Source organism: Malaya genurostris, chromosome 1, assembly GCF_030247185.1.
Source record: "Malaya genurostris strain Urasoe2022 chromosome 1, Malgen_1.1, whole genome shotgun sequence".
NCBI lineage: Eukaryota > Metazoa > Arthropoda > Insecta > Diptera > Culicidae > Malaya > Malaya genurostris.
Genome location: NC_080570.1, coordinates 126395488 through 126416681, shown reverse-complemented (window position 1 = coordinate 126416681; position 21194 = coordinate 126395488). Strand labels below are relative to the sequence as shown.

The 21194-nt window shown below is 36.0% G+C and overlaps 1 protein-coding gene across 2 annotated transcripts in view; it reads left to right on the top strand.

The window, feature by feature from the left end:
- The window catches only part of LOC131425725 (uncharacterized), a 122689-nt gene that overhangs the window by 2802 nt on the left and 98693 nt on the right, over window positions 1-21194 (top strand). The window lies entirely within an intron of this gene.

Here is a 21194-nt window from a genome sequence, read left to right as displayed (position 1 = left end):
TGAAATTCTTTAGTTTGTAAAAAACGGGCACGCCATCTTAGAGAAAAATTAGTACGCTTATTACCATGTTTTGTATATTTTACCCCATAACTCCGGAACCGGAAGTACTATCCAAAAAAAATTCAGCAATTTTGTATGGGATCACAAGACCTTTGATTTAAATCTAAGATCGTGAAAATCAGTTCAGTAATCTCTGAGAAAAGTGGCTGCATTTATTTTAACCGCATAAAAACCGCGTAAAAAACCCATAATCTGCTATTGAATTACATCTGAATTCGACTTCCGGTTCCGGAGCTACGAGGAAATATTTGAAAAGCAAATTAAAAAAGCGCACTCGATTTTCTTAGATACAGTTCATTCAATTTTCACAAAATTAGATTCAAATGGAAGGTCTCTAGATCTCATGAAAAATTCCTGAATTTCACCTTGATCTGATTCCCGAATTACAGGGTGATTAGTATAAAACTTTCATTTTCAGGAGCATGTTTTAATACATGGCAAAAAAAAATTAGCAAAATATGTTCAACTAACCATATTCTTCAATTGAATAGATTGGGTTAGTTGAAGACCACATGCATAATTTTGGCTATACTGGATCACCGTATACTCTAAGCTGGAAATCACTCTAATTTCTTAAGTTTTCACAACCTTAGATTCGAATGAAAGTTATTATGTTCCCATAAGCAAGTATAAAGTTTTGTACGGATCCGACTTTCAGTTCCGGAGTTATAGGGTTTAGTGTATATGAAATTGACACCCATTAGAGAGATTATGCAAAAAAAACTTCTTGTAGGTTGTGTTAGTTGCGAACGAACCGATTTCAGTTATGCCGGTTCTCAGCTCCCGGTTCCGGATATGGCTCTCTCTCAACTCTCTTCATTTTCATGGTCTCATAGACAGCTAATGACTTTTGTTAATTGCACATACTCAGTCAGAATAAAGAATGGAGGGTGTTTTTTTATGTGACATATCTTTCAATAAGGATAACTGCCATTCTGGTTAAAGGTATATTTGTGCGTTTTAAAATAACAAAACACCCTTTATTTGGATGTACTTCTTATTGTTTCCAAAGCTGGTCGATAATGGAAGTGTTTTGACAGCAGATTGTTTCGGACTTCTCTTTCAATTCACCAATTAATGTTGCCCCACGATTCATCAAGAGATTTTTTTGGTTGTCATCAGTGTTCAAGCAGATGACTCCAATCGAAATCCGCTCGCTGGAAAATGTTTGATTCCACAAGCGACTCGTAGTTGTGGAAAACGACTCAACATTACTAGGTGGAGATAATTACTAGGTTTTTTGTTTGTATGGTGACAATAAATTGTCTGTTTTTTTTCAACCAACATTTCTTTAGAACAATAAATCTACGGGTGCGTGAATATTTACCTTTTTTGCATCGTCCATCCAAATGAAGTGTTTGAACTTCTAACACACTTCACTCCGCAATTCGGTAATCGGAAATTAGTTAGTAATGTTTTCTAAGGCTGTGAACCATTTCGCGGTTAATTTTAACTTTTGGTTAAAATCTGACACTCGAGTGGTTAATTTGATGTTGTCAAAAATAGTCCTGCTCGAGAGCATGGTATTTTTGACAGATCGATGGTTATTTTCCGACACTGAAAAAAATCTTGCATTGAAAATTCTAATAATAATTCTTTAGTTGAAATTATTTCCAGTAAAAAATTTAACCCAAATGAAATTCCGTCCGTCAATTTTTTGATATGAGCAGAAGTTTTAGTCAAATTTAATTACTCGACACAAAATAACCGCTCAAGTATCAGATTTCGACCAAAAGTTAAAATTAACCGCGAAATGGTTCACAACCTAAGAAAGTTTGTTTTTTACAATAGGGATTACTCTATTATCTGAAAGTTGTTTTGACAGTGTAAAGTGACGTCTTTACTCAGCGCTGTTTGGCAAATCATCATGAGTAGGTTAACTCCAGAACAACGTTTCCAAATCGTGAGAATTTATTTTCAAAATCAGTGATCAATTAAAACTGGTTATAACGCAAAATTCTCTTCACTGATAAGGAGCATTTTCGGTTGAATGGAAACGTCAAGAAGAAAAATTGTAGTATTTGGAGCTATGATCATCCACACGCTGTTCGAGAATTTCCGATCCATGGTCTGATGGAATCATCGTCGCTCAAAATGACGGATTGAAAGCTCAAACACGTTTCACCCTGTAATTCCGGAACCAAAAGCAGGATTCGAGTAAAAATCTACAGCAACTTATAGTAGGAGCAGGTCATTTCGCCGAAAGTCGTTTTACATTTGGCATAAAAAAAATTGGCATACAAAAAACTTCTTCAGTTTTGCGTTTATTTTTCTACGCGGATTTTCTAAGCTACGCGGTCTTAAATTCTCTAAGTCCCAAATTCGTTTTTCCCACTATCGTTTTTTAGATTATACCATATCTCAACGTTTCATCCATTTCTAAAACATGCGACATCAAAAAAACTATCGATTGGAGAAGATTCGAGATGAATTTAGAACATTTTTTTACGGTTTTTCGTCCTTTTCAGTGATGGTAAAGATTTTAAACACACTTTACCCATTATTTTCGGATCAGGAAGTCGGAGTTCCGTATCGGACCACAGGACCGTTCGTTTGAACCTAAGCTTGTGAAAATCGGTCGCGCCATCTATGAGAAAAGTTAGAACACATATTTTCATTTTTTGCACATTTTTGCCTGGTAGATAAGGGGTGTGCCGAAAATAAGCTATACACATATGTGTTGTACGCATGTATATGTGATGGTTTTTTACGCTCAGATCACAGCATGCTGTGCGTTTGGCTGTCAGCTTTCGTTTGTTTACTTGTTTTGCGGTTGAAATTGTGCGTTTTCAAAATATTGCGTATTGAAAAGGAAGTGAAAATCAAGGTTCTGGATACATGGCTAAGCGAAGAGGGTATTGCTGTGCGAAAATTGGCGAGGACTCAAAAACCCATGCCCACAATAATTTACTGTCGTCGTTGGGGAGGATGTGAGCGATGCGGACAGGTCGATTCAAGTGGAGAAATTCGGTCGAAAGGTACTGGTATGGTAAGCAATATGTTCCTGTGGTTTGTAGTCAACCATTTTTTACACTACCGGAACTATAAATGCAGAAATCTATCGATCTGAGTGTCCCCAGAAGAGATTGCTGCCTTTATATAAGAAGCATAGTACACCTCCACTGTTTTGGCCGGATTTAGCGTCGGCTCACTATGCCAAAACCACTCTCAATTGGCTTGCGGGAAAGGGTATAAATTTCTTTGAGCAAAATATCAATCCACCAAATTGCCTTCAGCTTCGACCCATCGAACGTTACTGGGCAATCGTGAAGAGGGTCTTCAAGAAGACTGGTAAGGCGGCTGGGAACATGCAGGAATAAAAAAAATGGGCTAAAGCGTCCAAAAATGCGATGCAACACTTGCCGGGAACTTGATGAAGAGCGTTCGATCAAAAGGTTTTCATTATGATCAAGTTGAACCTCGTAAAATAAAGGATCAATTTTTAGTTTGAAATGTTCGTTTTTTATCATAATTTGAAAAAAAATATTGTGGATAGCATATTTTCGATACACTCCTTACACACTACTAAGAAACCCTGTGATTGTACATCTTATTAAATTGAGCATCGCAGTTGACGCAAATTTACGTGGAAGAGCATTCAATATTGTGTCTAAAATTCCATGACATGAAATTCATTGAAATAAAACAATGAATACTGATAGCGACCGTCGCGACTTGAACCGAACATCAATGGATCACAAAGTACGCCTGTTAATCGGCTGAGCCACAGAAGAACACATCTTCCTGGCTGGCAGCAGAATGCATGTTACAGTTGAAACCAGTAAAATTCGTGCTAATCTAACATTCAGTCATTCAATAGAATGAATCAATTACGGGATGTTCACAGAGTCAATTACTCTTCAAAGAAGATCGATTGCGTCATCCTGCTGCTGGTCGTTTGCATTAAAGCAAAATACAACGAAAAATGGCTATAAATATTATCTAAAGAAAATTCAAAGATTGCGTCTTTGAAAATCGGAGATTAAAATCAACAATTTAGTACAACTCTAGAATGATTTGATAAGCTTTGTGCACTTTCCGCAGTGCTAAATTCGCACCAAGCGAATGCGAATAAAGCCAGGGTTTTTGGTATGGGAAATTTACCAAACAGACACGTACGGACTAACGGATTCAGACGTTTTATTCCACGTGATAGATTTACAAGTAATTTTATACCTAGCAAGCTAAAAATAATGCTTGGACAATGGAAGATAATTGAGGGGCAGACATTTGCCAAAAAAAACGAAATACACTGTTATATCGAGTATCAAACATTTACTGTAGAAACGAGAATCCGTGTTGCTAGTATCTCTACAAATAGACATCAAGTCGACCAGTCTAATCGTTTCTAAGACAATTTTCAACAAATAGTTTTGCTTTGGACTGAGAGTCGGACGGCTAGAGTCAAAATGGCATTACCCGATGATGAAAATAGTCTATATTGAACATGGAGAATGCTTAGGCAACATTTGAGGCCAAGAAAAATATACGAAAATTTAATTTGAAAAATTAATCGTAAGCAAACGTAAGTTACCTGATCAATTCCACCGCAAATGACAGAGTTTGTTTTGAAATTTTTTTTGTATTTTTTTTTATTTGGCTTAAATTTTGCATAAGCGTTATTCACGGCCAAACAAAACAATTTGCATCATCAATTTACCCCTTTTATTCCAGGCTTAGTTTTAAGAAAAGCAATTCCACGCCAAATCGTCCAGGAATGACAAAATTTTGGCACGACCCCCTTGGATATGCATGAGACGTTACATGTGTGATCGGTATAGCAAATGAAGTATTTTTCACTGGTCTAGAGATTTTTCTCACACAAGATTAATTTTTGAAAAGGGCGCACATGTGTTTTTAGTCACATTATTTTTAAACAATTATTGCTAGAAATATATAGCTTCTACAAAAAATTTGTCTAAGAAGAAGTTGTAGGTAATCAATTGAACTTTATAAAAAAAATACACACTGAAAAAAAATCTTTCGACTTTTCGTGAATTCGAAAAAAAAAATATTTTACCATACGATTTTTTTATAAATTCTTGAAATTTAACATTATTTTACTTTGAACTTTAGCAACAATACATAAAAAATAATCAAAAACACTTTTTTTTAATATTTGAAATTTAAGCGTTCTTTTTAAAATAAAATCTAACAAAAAATTGTTGTCACTAAATTTTTTACATAGTTCTAATAACTACACAGAAGAAAAATAATGAATTTTACAGGTGACATAATTCTACAAACAATAGAATTCATAACTACTACATAACATACATAACTGGTGTACTTCGTGATCTAATGTTTTTCAGTTCAAGTCGCGTTGTTGCTGTTGATCTTTTGAGTTTTAACAGATCGGCTGAAAAGTTCGTATCGTTTCTATGAGAGGGCGCCACTAGAATTAAATCCATACCATTTTCAGTTAGTACCAACCTTCAAAAGATACGTGTATAAATTTGACAGCTGTCTGATTATTAGTTTGTGAGATATTGCATTTTGAGTGAAGCTACATTTGTTATTGTGAAAAAAATGGAAAAAAAGGAATTTCGTGTGTTGATGAAACACTACTTTTTGATGAAAAAAAAGTGCCGCCGATACCAAAAAAATGGCTTGATGAGTGTTATCCAGACTCTGCACCGGGCGAAGCAACAATTCGTAAGTAGTTTGCCAAATTTCGTACTGGTCATATGAGCACCGAAGACGATCAACGCAATGAACGTCCAAAAGAGGCTGTTACCGATGAAAACGTGAAAAAAATCCACAAAATGATTTTCAATGACCGTAAAGTGAAGTTGATCGAGATAGCTGACACCCTAAAGATATCAAAGGAACGTGTTGGACATATTATTCACGAATATTTGGATATGAGAAAGCTTTGTGCAAAATGGGTGCCGCGTGAGCTCACAATCGATCAAAAACAACAACGAATTGATGATTCTGAGCAGTGTTTGGAGCTGTTATATCGAAATAAAACTGATTTTTTTCGTCGATATATAACAATGGACGAAACATGGCTCCATCACTTCACTCCGGAGTCCAATCACCAGTCAGCTGAGTGGACTGCACGCGATGAACCGAACCCAAAGCGTGGAAAGACTCAACAAGCGGCCGGTAAGGTTATGGCGTCTGTATTTTGGGATTCGCATGGTATAATTTTCATCGACTACCTTAAAAAGGGAAAAACCATCAACAGTGACTATTATATAGCGTTATTAGAGCGTTTGAGGGACGAAATTTAAAAAAAACGGCCTCATTTGAAGAAGAAAAAAGTTTTGTTTCATCAAGACAATGCACCGTGTCACAAGTCGATGAAAACCATGCTGAAATTGAACGAATTGGGCTTCGAATTACTCCCTCATCCACCGTATTCTCCAAATTTGGCCCCCAGTGACTTTTTCCTGTTCTCAGACCTCAAGAGAATGCTCGCTGGTAAAAAAAATTAGAAGCAATGAAGAGGTAATTGCTGAAACTGAGGCCTATTTTGAGGCAAAGGACAAATCGTACTACAAAAATGGTATCGAAAAGTTGGAAGATCGCTATAATCGCTGTATCGCCTCTGATGGCAATTATGTTGAATAATAAAAACGAATTTTGGCAAAAAAATGTGTGTTTCTATTAAACGATACGAACTTTTCAGCCGAACTGTTATTCCATTCGTTTTGAAGCCATGTAATTTTCAAATCACACAATTTTACATGTTCTTGAATATAAATTTGTGTGGAATATGACACTCCATTTATGTGCATCTGATAAGATGTAAAATCACAAAAAATTTTCGAACTGTGTATCTAAAACAATGCAGAAGACATCAAATCGATCGGTCCCATCATTTCTGAAACATATGTTATTAAAAATTCTCAAGCGATTTCTGAGAAGAGACTAATCAAAAGTTAGGCTAGAGTAAAAATGACAGACTTATGATGCAAATTGTCTCTTTTGATCACAAAAAATGCATGCGTCATAAAGAAACAATGCGATTTCGTATGGAATTGCTCATTTGATTTATACAGCCAGATGACATTTCTAAAATAAATATGTCCAATTGACGCATTGACGAATCGCATCTCCAGGAAATTTGAGCTTCGTATAACTAAAACGCTTCCCGTTGGAAAATGTTTTGAAAAAAAAACACCATTGCCTACTTTGATTTCATTACTGTCAAAGCACAGCAATAATTAAGTGTAATCGTATTACCTGAATTCATCTTTAGAAACAAGAACACTCAATGTCCCAATTAGATTGGCCAGTGTGAATGTATAGTGGGTCGATTGAAATCGAATTTCAAATTCATCCCAGTGATTAATTGCTACTTACAACGAGCGAGGCGCGTTCGATTCCGTTCCTAACATCAAAGGAAACCACCACAGTTCAGTTTTGTGTTTGATTCTCTTCTCTCATTTTCATATAAAATAATTCATTTAATGTAAAAACCAGACACCTGATCGCATCACTTCTGCCCAACTTTTCCATTGCCATATTCGTATTACAAGCAAACGAATTTCAACAATTTATTGGTTTGAGGGAGATCTACGGCCGAGGTCAGCCGCACACACACACACACATTCGGCCAGTTCGATCGGCGATCCGGTTCAATTGCCTGGTCCTGCCCGGTCGCATTATTGCAATGTTTCACGATTATTCCCAGTTCATGTTTACATTCATTTTTGCATAAGCGGCCAAATGCTGCGAAAAAAAAAGTCAACATAAAACTGAGATTGAATTTTATATCCCAGATTAACCCAAAGGCGGGGTACAAACACACACTCACACATTCGAATAACAGTCCCATTCAACATGAACTCATTTTACAGCAGCATGTCCTTTTCGTTGTTCGATCCCTCGGTGACCTGATAGCTGGTTCGGCATCCAACCGAGCCCGACAATTGAGTCGCGGGCAAACCCGCAGTAAATTGCCATAACAACACGCTCATTGCGTATTCTCACACACGCATACTTTGAAAGCGCTCGGTGGTGATGTGCTTTTTTGTGGTTCACGCGCCGCCTATTCCCACACGATCCTTTTCACTGTTGAATGGCGCTCGAAATGGGTCGAACGGGTCAAATTAACTGAACTATAGAGAATATCATTTTCATATGGTCGGGTACCGGGTCCTTACAAATATGACGTCTGCTTGGTTGTCAAAACAGCCCCGTTATCACACATATGGTACTATTTTTCTTTCATCATCATTGTTATAATCGAAGCAAGCCTCGTCTCTGCTGGCACAGCATCAAACGTCTTCAACCGACAGGCATGTGACACTGTGACCGACAGTGTTATTATCATCAAATCACTCAGATACAACTCCCCAGGCGATGACAAACTGACTGACTGATATCAAGTATCTCCAGCACACAACACCACCCATCTCGATATGTTTGCCAAAGACAGTTCGGTGCCTGTTCTTTTTATTTTTCGACTCCCAGCCGTCCTTTACTAGCTTTTCAGGCGCGCTACTAGTGTTTCAGTCACGTATCAGAATCCCAACAATTTTTTTTTGCTTTTTCACTCCGGGTGAGAGCAATCTACGTCAAACTTCTGTGTCTTGGACTCACGAAACGAAAAACTCAATTACATGAATTTTTCAATTGCAACAACAAGCAAAATATATGTTTTATGGTATTTTTGTTAATCCACTCATGATAACAAGAATAGGATCAACGACCAACTTGCCTCGCTACTCACTGTCTCTGTCAGATTCAAACGTAACTAGATGAAAAAAATAAAACCATGTTAGTCCGACATATGGTTGCAAAACACTGGAACTGGATACTGCGAAATGATGAAATGAAAATACCCGGCAGGCCTTGGAATTTGACCAGAAACACCCTTGAAGCTTGAATCACTTAACAATGGACACACTGCGCAACACTCCTAGTTGTCGAAACTCGAACGTTGTGACAGCTGTTTGTTTTGAAAAGTTTCATCTTTCAGTGCTAAAAATTTCGTCACGATTGGTTTCAAACAATTTATGACCTGAAAGCATCCAATTCTATTCCAAAGTATTCTTATGGACGACGACACGTAGGTTAAAATGGATTGTATCCGAGTAGGCGGAGATTATCACGTATTTTCAATGAAAGCATACAATCCTACAGCCTCATTTTCCATATTTGTTTACTGTCGCATTCAAAACAAACGAAGAGAGACCAAACATTTTCGTCTTTTACTTCAACAAAAGCGAGTATCAATGTCAACGTCACTGGTTTTTTGAAAATTTAGTCGAGTTTCAATTCTCATTCATCCTTCAATATATTGAAGATCCGTGAATTTTTATTATTCGAGTTCAAAATATGATTTCTGTCATTATCGTTTCTCGAAGTTTCGGTTGAATATCGATACTCAGTGGCGTCCCGTCCGCATGTGCACCTCGTGCACTGCACAACCGGTCAAATTGAAGGAATTAATTGCATCCCCATCGACATTCAATTATTTCTTTATATTCTCTATTTATTCGATGAAAGCATGTCGGATGGTACCGAATATAAAATAATGAGCGATTTTGTTCATTTAAAGTATCACTGGTCATAGAGCTAGTATCTTGTCTGTGCCCATGAGTTACTGCACAAATTCAAAAAAGAAAATGAATTTCTCAGCTCAGTACTGAGATATGTTGTTCTCTCTATTCGAGAACTACAGAAGAGGCTTCAGTAGCTTATGCTTATGGCAGTTGAAAACAAGTTGCTGTCTTAGTTGCAACGTCGAAGCGGTTTTATTGATGAAGTTATTGTGATGTGATGTGATGTGAAGTGAAGCCACCATCAGTTCAAGGACTTGCCAGTGGATGCGGGTAGACTTACAGTAGCTCCGATATGACTCATCCATTCACCTTCTCACTATAGCTGTTACCGAAAAGCGAACAAAAAGGGTTGGGCGGATACGTAAGTAGAGTCACTTACTCGTATTCCGCGGGAATAAAAGATGCTCTTCCAACCATAATATTCAGTGCATGGATGAAGCATATCGCTATACATGCTTGAACCCGCCTGATGGTTTGTTTGAGAAGGGCGCGTCAGACTCATTTCAAACCTTCAGAAGGCAACAAGTTTCCTTCAAGTGACTTGGGCTGGCTATCCACAATCCCTCGTCCAGTCATCAATTCGTCCGATGCCCTGATGCTCCCTCCCCTTTACGTCCCCGTGATAAATGTTTTATATTGATAAATACAATGAAACATATGTTAGTGTAATGGAATGAATATAACATAAAATGATAGATGATAGATTACAAAATAGTATAATATAACATAATATAATATAATATATTTTATTTTAATATAATATAATACAATGTCATACAATATAATATAATATATTATAAAACATGATATAAAATAACAGTTAATGTAGAGTGTCAGTTATGCTCTTCTATCTTCGTAATACTGCAGGAAGTAGAATATTTCTCTTCTAATAACAATGATAATATCCACATCTATAAAAATAATATATGTTTTTATTATTGATGACAAATTAATAATAATAACAATAAATATAATAATGAAAATAATAATAAAAAACAATATTATATAGTACAATGAGATATATAATAATTAATAGAATGAATAAAATGATATGTTGCGATATTCTATGATATTATATTACTCGAATTTATATGTCATTTCTCATCCTCTCATTCTGCCATCAACGCATTCCATCGACCAATTGTCACCACAGACACACGTGTAGGCATGAAACAGGAACCAGTGAGGACCAAGCTCACCTTGTGACAACCTTGATATTTAGTTAAAAGTTACTCTAAAAATGATAACTTATAAGGAAAACAAATTTATATTTTGCGCAGAGGTACGTAGTACTACTCATAATATGTAAACCCTATAATATAATATAATACAACATAATATGATATAATGCAATGCAGTATAATACCATACAACATATTATATAATAACATAAAAGACAAAAAAACATGTAAGACGATAATGTATGAAATAATATGCTATGATACAATATAACAGTTAATGTGGCAGTGTAAGTTACGCTCTTCTAATAATAATAATAATAATAATAATAATAATAATAATAATAATAATAATAATAATAATAATAATAATAATAATAATAATAATAATAATAATAATAATAATAATAATAATAATAATAATAATAATAATAATAATAATACATGATGTAATAAACAACAGAATCATATGTTGTAATATACTATGATAAACATTGCACTTTAGGATGGGCTTTAACTTATGAGTCAATTCGCACCCTCTCATTCTGCTACTAACGCAGAAGGCGATAGCACCCAGTCGACGCCGTTCTATTGACCAAATGTCATCATAGGCACACGGGGAGGCATGAGATGGGAACTTGTGAGGACTTAGTTATCTCACCATTTGATGACCCGGTTTTATTGATGAAGTTATTGACAGATTTTATCGACGTGCAGAGCACCGAAATAAGTTTAATAAAAAAATCCCATCCAAAAGTATAGCATTATTTTATTGTATCCGTATATTTTGTCGCGAGACGCCACTGCCGATACTGCATAGTATACGATTTTCACTGAAATCCACAAAATGAATAAAAGGTTAAATGAAAGAAAGAACACAATTTTGAAACTACTCTTCCGCTTTTTTCGTGAATTCAACTTGGATCTCATTATCGCTATTTTCGTCTATTTCGAATGAAAGAAAATGACTTTTATTGCCTCTGGTCTCTAGCAAGTTTAAATGCATTTTTGCTGATGATTTCGCAAGAAAACTTATGATATGGCAAGGTATTGGTAACTACGGATAAAACTCAGATGATCGTGACAAACAGGAATATGGATTTCTAAATGTATAATCAAATTCTTTTTTGATCCACCTAGTGTCTCTCTCATATTTCTTATATTTCCAAAAACATCACTAGAAGATTCTGTCAAGAATTTTTTTTCAAACAGTTATTTCAAGTTAATACGAATTTTTCTTTATTTTGCATCGTCGCACTAAATGATCAAACACACTTTACCCTATAGTTCAGGAACCGGAAGTCGAACCCGGATGAAATTAAACAGCAGCCTATGTAACTGTAGGAACTTTTATTTGAGCCTAAGTTTGTGGAAATCGATCAAATCATCTCTGAGAAAATTAAGTCAGTTTCGTTTTAGAGTTTTTGACCACTATTTCTGTTACTTGGAACCAGTATAGCGGAAGTCGGTTCGTTTAGTAAGTAACTAATAAAACAATGGCCTACAAATTAAATCTGTTTTGAGATAAATCTAGAAGAATTTTACCGCATCGTCGCTCTAAATGACGGTTTGCCATTTTAAACACACTTTACCCTATGAAAACATGATGAAATTCAATAGCAACCTATAGGACTACGAGATTTTTTTATTTTATGAGTGACATTATTTGACACACAGAGACATTGCTCAGCTCGATGAACTGTATCGAAAGACATAGAGCACTTATTTTCACTAGTCAATTTTTCAAGTGATTGCATACACTTTCTATATGAGAAAGGTAATAAGTGTATTTTTATAGAAAAATATCGCTATCATGAATATTCTTCATCTAAAAATATAGATTTAAATGTGGCAACCCTGCACGCTATACGAAATTGAACAAAGCACGCTCCGAACGGAGCAAAGCCGCACGTACCGACGCGTACCGGTTTTGCATTGTCATTTTGAATAACGATTTGAATGTTTTGACACTCATCGCCCTATAATTTCGGAACCGGAAGTCGGATCTGGATGACATTGCACTGTATTTTTTAAGACAATAAGAGCTTTTATTTGAATCGACGATTTGTGAAATTCCTTTTAACCGTTGCTGAGAAATCGAAGTGAGTTCCGTTTTTGGAGCTTTTCTTCACTATTATCGATGCTTTCGGAAGCGGAAATCGAGGACTAGTAGTCCCAAATGAGTTTTATATATTCACTAATTAACAAGGTCTGCCAACTAGAGGAATTTAGCGGTAAGTTTTATAAAAATGTGCACCTCGTTTCGCCATCGCTTGTGAAAAAATACTAATGAATTTGAAAATTTTCACTAATCGCACTGTAATACTGGAACCGAAAGTCTGATCTGGATCAACTTTTCGGGGACTTTTGCAAGATCTTTTAATTACATCTTGGTTTGTAAAAATCGGTATAGAACTTTCCGAGAAAATCGAGTGCGCATTTTCTCATAGATTTGCACATATTGCCTTGTACTTTCGGAACCGGCATATGACCTATAAGACATTTCATTCGAATCTAAGTTTGTGAAAATTGGCTCAGCCATCGCTGAGAACATCGAGTGACATTATTTTTCAGATACACAGACATTTTGGGATCTCGACGAGCTGAGTCGAATGGTATATGACACTCCGTTCCGTTCCGTTCAAAAGTCGGTTTTCACAGCGATTTCATAGCCGTCCTGTATGAGAAAGGCAAAAAGGCGTACACTCATGAAATACCCATTTTATCGTTTTTGTTTCTCATATATCTCGAAAATGATTGCATTTGGGAAAACATCTCTCTATGGGTTTTTTCATTGAGCGTAGTTTGGATATTAATATTAATATTAATATTGATTACCTACAACTTCTTCTTAGATACAATTTTTGTACAAACCTGTAGTGTTTAAAAATAATGTGGCTTAAAACACATACGCCTTTTTTAAAAAATAGTCTAAACCAGTGCAAAATTGTTCACTACCTTTTTCAAAAAGCTCCCGGAGCTTATTCAGAAAATTAAAAAATACTCTGATCTCGGATGCTGAAACGAATAGAAAAAAGTCGCTGAGAGCCAAATCAGGTGCATTCGGTGGTTGCTCAATGACGTCGTTTTTAGCCAAAAGGTTCACGGAAATTGATGGCACTGTGTGACGGTGCGTTAACGTGGTGCAAGATCAACGAGTTGTTTTCCCACAAATCTGGTCTTTTTTGGCGAATTACTTCACGCAAACGTCTCATAACGCCCAAAGGCCAAATAATACCGTTTTTAACGCAAAATTCAATGCAAACTCGTTGTTGCAAATTCAATTCCATTATGAAAATTGCACAAAATCGAGAACACGCACAGTCGCAGATGTACTCAGTACAGCGTAACTATTACAAATGTCCAGGTATCAAGCTAAATATTTGATAGAATATCAATGACAGATGTAGCAACCTAAAAAAAATCTAATCGGGTGACTGAGAACGCCACACGGTGGTGATTCCAAGAACTTTTTGATCAATTGTATTATTTGCCTTAACTATCACACACGAAAAGTTTCAAGCAAATCGAAGGAGGTCGTGCCAGAATTTTGCCATTTCTGGACGATTTGGCGTAGATTTGCTCCATAGTGTTATTGAACGGGATGAGATTCTATCCACACTCAGCGGTGATCGTGTGATAATTTTTGCAACACCGATCAAATGATTTTCATGGTGATAGCTGTGGAAAATTAATATATCTTGTCTTCAACTCTTCAATGACTAGCAATTTAACTGCTTTTAACTGCTATGCACTAGTGAGTCGAAGGCGAATGGTGACAGAAAAATAGATTGAATGTTTACTAAAAGGCATGCGGTTTGTTTTATCATTTTCGATATTCGAATAACTAACGCGTCCAGTTCTGAAATGTACAAATTGTGCGACCTCAGCAAGGTTTGTCACAATCCGTCTAGCTCGGGAGCTGACAAGTCAAATATCTTCTCCGATTTTCTAAACAACGTCAATGACCTTGACAAAGTTGAGTGATAAAAATGCGGTATTCTACCGATGGTGCTAATTAATTTCGACTGCCGTTCTTTTCTTATCCCGAGAGCAGGGGAGATTACCGAAAAGCACATTTATACTCGAGTATTCTCAATGTCCGTAGAGACAAAAATCTGCAAAAGAGCTGAGCTAAAAACAGAACCGATGGAAAGTGAAAAGAAATGAACGCCGCATATCAAAGATAATTAACGACTTCTGTATACGACGTCTCCGTCGTCTCCGCTAAGCAAAGTCCCGTTCCGCAAGACTGCCATGGGTTAAAGCAAAACTTAGAGAGGGGAATTCAAGAAACATAACCCTATTTAATTTCCAGAGGAAAGGAAAATCCGGGAGGAAATTTGCGAGATTTGGAAAGTTAATTTACAGCTGACTGTTTCTTAAATAACCACTTTTCAATTGAGCTCTGGATTCAATCCCGGATTAGCACTCACTCAAGTCCTGCAATAAAATATCTAGTGTAGTTAATGAAAACGTAGTCACTGGTTTTGGAAATGTGATTATCGTCTCTAGCGGTACATGAATCGAGAATTACCGGCATTCGCAGAAGCTACTTACAACAAACGCCGCAATGGACCACGCGTTTCCATCGTTGATTTAACGAGGGAGAGCACATTGCCTTCATCTCGGTTTAATTGCCACGGGTTAAAAAAAAACGAAAAACGGAGGAAAGATTGACCGCAGCTTGTTAGGATATTGAAATGAGATAAATCTGGTCAAGAAATACGATCGTCTAAGTGGCACCCGGTCGTAAATTTGAGAGTTATTGAACGCGGAAGAATGTAAGTTCGTTACGCTCGGTAGTAACGTAATGCGTTATTGGAGACCGGAGGGCCGGCGGGAAATTTATTGGCTCATGGGCCTTCATGAGCCTGAACTCGTCTCATTTTCCACCCAGCAGATAATAACGGTAATCGTGTGTAGGATGATGCTTTCATTGCGAACCGAAGAAGACCGACCGTACCGAGGAAGAAAGATCAACGACTGGAAAAAGGGGTCGTTATATGTCATCATGTCTTGCTACGATATTGAATCTTGACTTTATCCACCCATCAATAGAATGTTTCAATGACAATATTCGATAGGAAGATTATTATACCATTATGGTTGAAAACGACGTCATCAACGCCTTCCGAATCGAGTGCGACTGGATTGGATCTCATTGGGTTAATTCATACGACAGATAACCTTTTTCGAGGAAAATTTAAAAAAAATAGATTTTTTTTCCATTGAAGTTAAGGCGTGTTCCGTCCATTAGAGCAACATTTACTTTATCTACCAGCGTACTTAATGCAATATGCAAATAAAAACTTCAACAATTGCTTGTCCCTGTCAAGGACAGCGCAAAGTATCAGCATAGTAATGCTGCATTAGTTAAATTAAACGATACCTGGTTTGCTCCTGGTCCTGGACCGACGCGAGTACGAGTTGATTGATGAGCTACTCGGTTAGAGAGTATCAAGTTCAATGCCGCTAGTTTCGCTTTTGTGTGTTTCCCAGGATGAACCATAACTCGTAGAGCGATGGTGTTAATGAAAATGTATTATGTTGACCTTAAAAAGCCTCACCCCGTTTTCGCAGTTCGGATAACATTTTGAAACCTAGAATCACTTTCGCGTCAGAATCAGTATTTATCAGGGACAAGTAGGCTTGGAAAAGCGTTGTTTAAGTTTATTTCAAATGAATCAAAAAGGTGAACTTCGATTGATCGCTGCTCTTCAAAGCGAATCAATGAAACATATGCTTATAGGGATCGCTTTTCATTCCATCATTATTTTGGTTCTTTCGAAAAATATACACGCAAAAAAATTTATTTTAAATTTTAATGTAATACACTTTGAATTCAAAGATATTTTATTTTGAATCAGCGCTTATTTTCATTTTTCTTTAATTCAAATACATTTGATATTTACATCAAAGCAAATTATTATTGGGAATAAATAAAAGAAGCATTTCATTCAAATATATTGTGCTTTGAATTCAAATATATTTCATTTCCATCCGAATTTCATTTCACTTGGAATCAAATACAATTTTTATTTGATTCAAAGCAAATCAGTTTTGTTTCTAAAATCAGGGTTTCGTGCGACTGTAGATTCAATGATGGATTTTTTTTAAATTCTATAAATTGTTATTTGAAAAGAATTTATGACTAATTATGGTAAATTAAATTTTTATTTATTGTTGAATGCATTTTGTGCTCTCAGCTGAGTACGGTTGCGTTTTTGACTCCTCTACTTCCTTTCGTTCAATAAATTCCAAAAACTCTACTGAGAAACCGTTCCCTGGAATGAATACAAATGTAATTTCGCTTTACATACATAATTCATGACCTACCTATCTTATGAAAGCACTCACTATAGTATCGCACAACTCAAACGATTTCAATAGTGCGTATAGTTAAAAACTGCTTCGAAACTTATTTCCGTACATTTTCCATTTAAATGATGTAACAAAATGAAATCTCAGCAAAAGTTGTGTTCAATCTCGCTAAATCAACTAATACAAATGTTTGATTCAATGAAAATGTTTCAGAATCAATAATCTCTGGCATTTGATTCAGGGACGAAAAATTTTAATCAACACCCATGAATTATTTTTTTATTTGAATCTATCCAACAACATATTTGATTAATTCAATGTACTGTAACAAGCATTTGAATCAAATAAACTTTCGATTTGTTTCAATAGAATTTAGAAATTTGATTCCATATCTCAATATATTCGAATCTAATATGGCTGGCTGCGTCCTGTTGTTTACACTCTTCTCTAACCACTTGTGCAGTTGTTTATTCGTTTTCATTAGTTTGTTTCGAAATGTGTTTACTTTCAGCAGAAAAACGTCGAAAAATTGTGTACAAATGGTGCACAGAACGCGGACTGTCACTGAGAAAGATAGCAAAAAAGGAAGGAGTAATGAAAAAGCCGTGCTAAATGCAATCAGGAAGTTCGGTGAGGATAAACCGAGAAAGAGTCGAACACTCAGTTGAATAAACGTATGCTGAAGGCGTTCGAGCAAAAGAAGGAAGTTTCAGTTCGGGATGTGACCAAAAAAATGGGCAATTCGAAGTCAAATGTTCTTCGGGCTAAAGAACGTTTGAATCTTCGAACCTATAAGAAGCAGAAACAACCAAAACGTACTACGAAACAAGAAGCATCGATCAGGCCGAGGGTTCGAAAGATGTACAATACGATTCTTGCTGGAAATTCGAACTGCAAAATCATGGACGACGAAACCTACGTGAAACTCGATTACAAATCCTTGCCGGGACCACAATATCATACTGTGCGAGAAGGGCAAGTGTTAAGCCAGTCCGAAACATCGGTTGAAGTCGAAAAATGTGGTAAGAAAGCTATGGTCTGGCAAGCAATTTGTAGCTGCGATAAGATTTCGTAACCCTTCATCACCGCTGCTTCAATGAACAGCGAAATATACATCAAGGAATATTTACAAAAACGACTTCTACCCATGATTCGAAGCCACAAGGATCCTGTTGTCTTCTGGCAAGATCTTGCTTCTTGCCACTACTCGAAATCAACGGTAGAATGGTATACTACCAAAAATGCCACTTTAGTCCCAAAAGACATGAATCCACCAAATTGCCCACCACTTCGACCAATTGAGGAATTTTGGGCATTAACGAAGGCGCATCTTAGGAAACATGTCTCGGCAGCCGAAACCATTCAACAGTTCGAAAAAGATTGGAAAAAAGTGTCCAAACTTGTCGCCAAGAAGTTTGTACGGAATTTAATGAGGAACGTTCGCAAGAAGGTGCGCCAGCTAGTCTACAATGGCTAAGTAGCAAATGTTGAGAATAATATTCTTTAATATTATCAGTATATCGAATAAAATTTGAAAATCTAACACTTGTGAATTATTTACAGTGAAATCAAAGTGCGTCCATACTTTCTGGGACAGTCTTTAGAATAAGTTCTCCACATGAGAAGGATTCGTGGCTTCGACCAAAGTTGATCTTTCAATCATCATACTGTTAATTGAATAAAACACCAATAGTGATTATATCCGATAAACTCCAATTCATCTCAGGGAGAAAATCACAGTAAGCTATAGCATTTCTCAGTCTTCAAGGTTCAGCATGTATACTCACGTATGCTCACGAAAGTTTTCGCACTCATTTGAACACCGCATCCGATGTTTAAGTTTGAACATTGTGTTTTGAACTCTTGTGCAAGTATCACGTTTGTACCTTAGCGTGATGAAGACGGGCTCTTTATAAAACTATTTCAATTAAAAGTGCAGAACATATTTTAGGAGTAAATCTAAGAAACTAAGAAATATATTTTCTAAATTGTTTCTGAAGCTAAATTTTTTGAATGGCTATTCCCTTATTGTTTTATCACTTCGTGCCGGTGTAGGGGTAAGTCTCAAATTTCATCATTTGTTGAGTTTTTTAAAAGAAGTTCAACAATTTTTTCAGCACAATTGCGCAACAGTTTTTGAGATAAATAAAGAAATATTTCTATCTATCCGTTATATCTGAAAAGAACATCGAACAAACATTTTTAATGAATGTACACATATTATTACCAATGGACTCGAATCTGTTAGACAATTTCTACTTAATGAAGAACGCTTGGAAACTTGTACTATACAATCAATACGGAATTTCATTTTTTTATAATCATTTATTTTGATAATAAGATTGTATGTCAAAACTATTGCACATTTTGTCATATTATAGCTGATTTAGACGTCTAAAGACGAAACACAAACATATGTTCAAACTTGAGCTCACGCTCTTATGTACAACTCCGGTGCACGATGTTCATGTTGGTAGTAAACCTGGATACAAGCCGGTGTACAAGTTTGAAATGAATTAGCGCATGTAAAATTGCACACAAGCTCAACGCGGTGAATTTTTTTCCTGAGGACTGGTATTTCTCTACCATCACTAATCTAACTTATTAACCTATTTCTTCTTTTCTTTCAATAGAAGTCCGATTCGCGTTTGTATAAATTAATATTTATTAAGTGATGGTGAGCGAGATTTCTTGAGTTAAAAATTTAATATTGTATTTATCATAGAGAAAATTTGAGTTTATTCTATGACGAGCGGCTAATGTTTTCAAATGATCTCGGATGCTACCATTGGGAGTACAAATTAGTTCGGTCCGTTATCGAAAGATGGCTGTGACTGTTATGAATATTGAACAGTAACAGCTGATGTCGATAGTTTCAAGAAGTTAGACATCTATCAATAATATTCATTTCATATTGCTTTGAGTTATTTAAAAAAAAACATGTTTTTCATTGTGTTGATTATGAGTAATTTTGTATTAACTAAGCAGTATTTGCGGGAAGTTTTAGTTTTCTGTTTTAATTGGAAGAATAATTCAGCTGAAGTGCATTAAATGCTTGTGGATGTTTCTGGTGATAATGCACCAAATTATGTAGGGAATGGTTTCGGCGTTTCAAGACTGAAGATTTCATCGTTGAAAGCAGGCCTCGCTTTGGACAATCAAAAAAAATCGAAGACAAACAGTTGGATGCATTACTCGATGAAGATCCGAGTCAAGCGCAAAAGGAATTTTTCCGAATCATTGAAAGTGACTCAACAAGCTGTTTCTGTACGATTAAATTCCATGTGAATGATTTTCAAAAGCAATTTATGAACTGAAACCGAGAGATGTTGAAAGGTGATTTTCCACTTGCGATCAATTGACTCAAAGGCCACAAAGAAAGGATATTTTAAATCGAATTATAACTGAGAATGAAAAATGGATATTCTATGCAGAGCTAATAAAAGTCATTTTCATTGACTCAAAATGACGAGAAATTAATGTCACTCTCAGCTTCGCTTGCAAACTATGAGAACGAGATCCATGTCCAGTCAATGACATAAGCGGAACAGTACTTTCAAAATTGTGTTCTTTATTTTATTTGCTCATTCAGTCATTTGCTGATTTCAGTGAAAATCCCATAGTATGCTCTGTCGGTATTCAACCGAAGCTTTGAGAATCAAAAATGACAGAAAAAGCTTTCACAATTACTTTTACCTGTTGGTACTCAAAAGTGTGTAGTAGTTTTAGTTTCCAAAGAGGTTTTGGGATGTAATTACTTCGATTTGTCATATTTTAGTCACTCTTTATAGCCAAGCGTCACAGATTTTCAATACATCGATGAAAGATGAGAATTGTAATTCTGCTGATGCCCCCTGCAGACGCTTGTTTGATTTCGTATCGTCATAGAGGAAGGAGTGACGTTGACAATTATACTCTCTCATTTTTTCAATGAGAAACGAAAATGCTTCGTCTCTTTTCGTTTGTTCTGGTGTCGGTCATATACGAATGAGACAGTAAAATATTGAAAATGAGGTTGTTGGAATGGTTTCTTTCAATGAGAATGCGTAACAATTTTAAGCTATGATTCTATGATAAACCCAAGACGAAAAAATACTACGACCAATAGTTG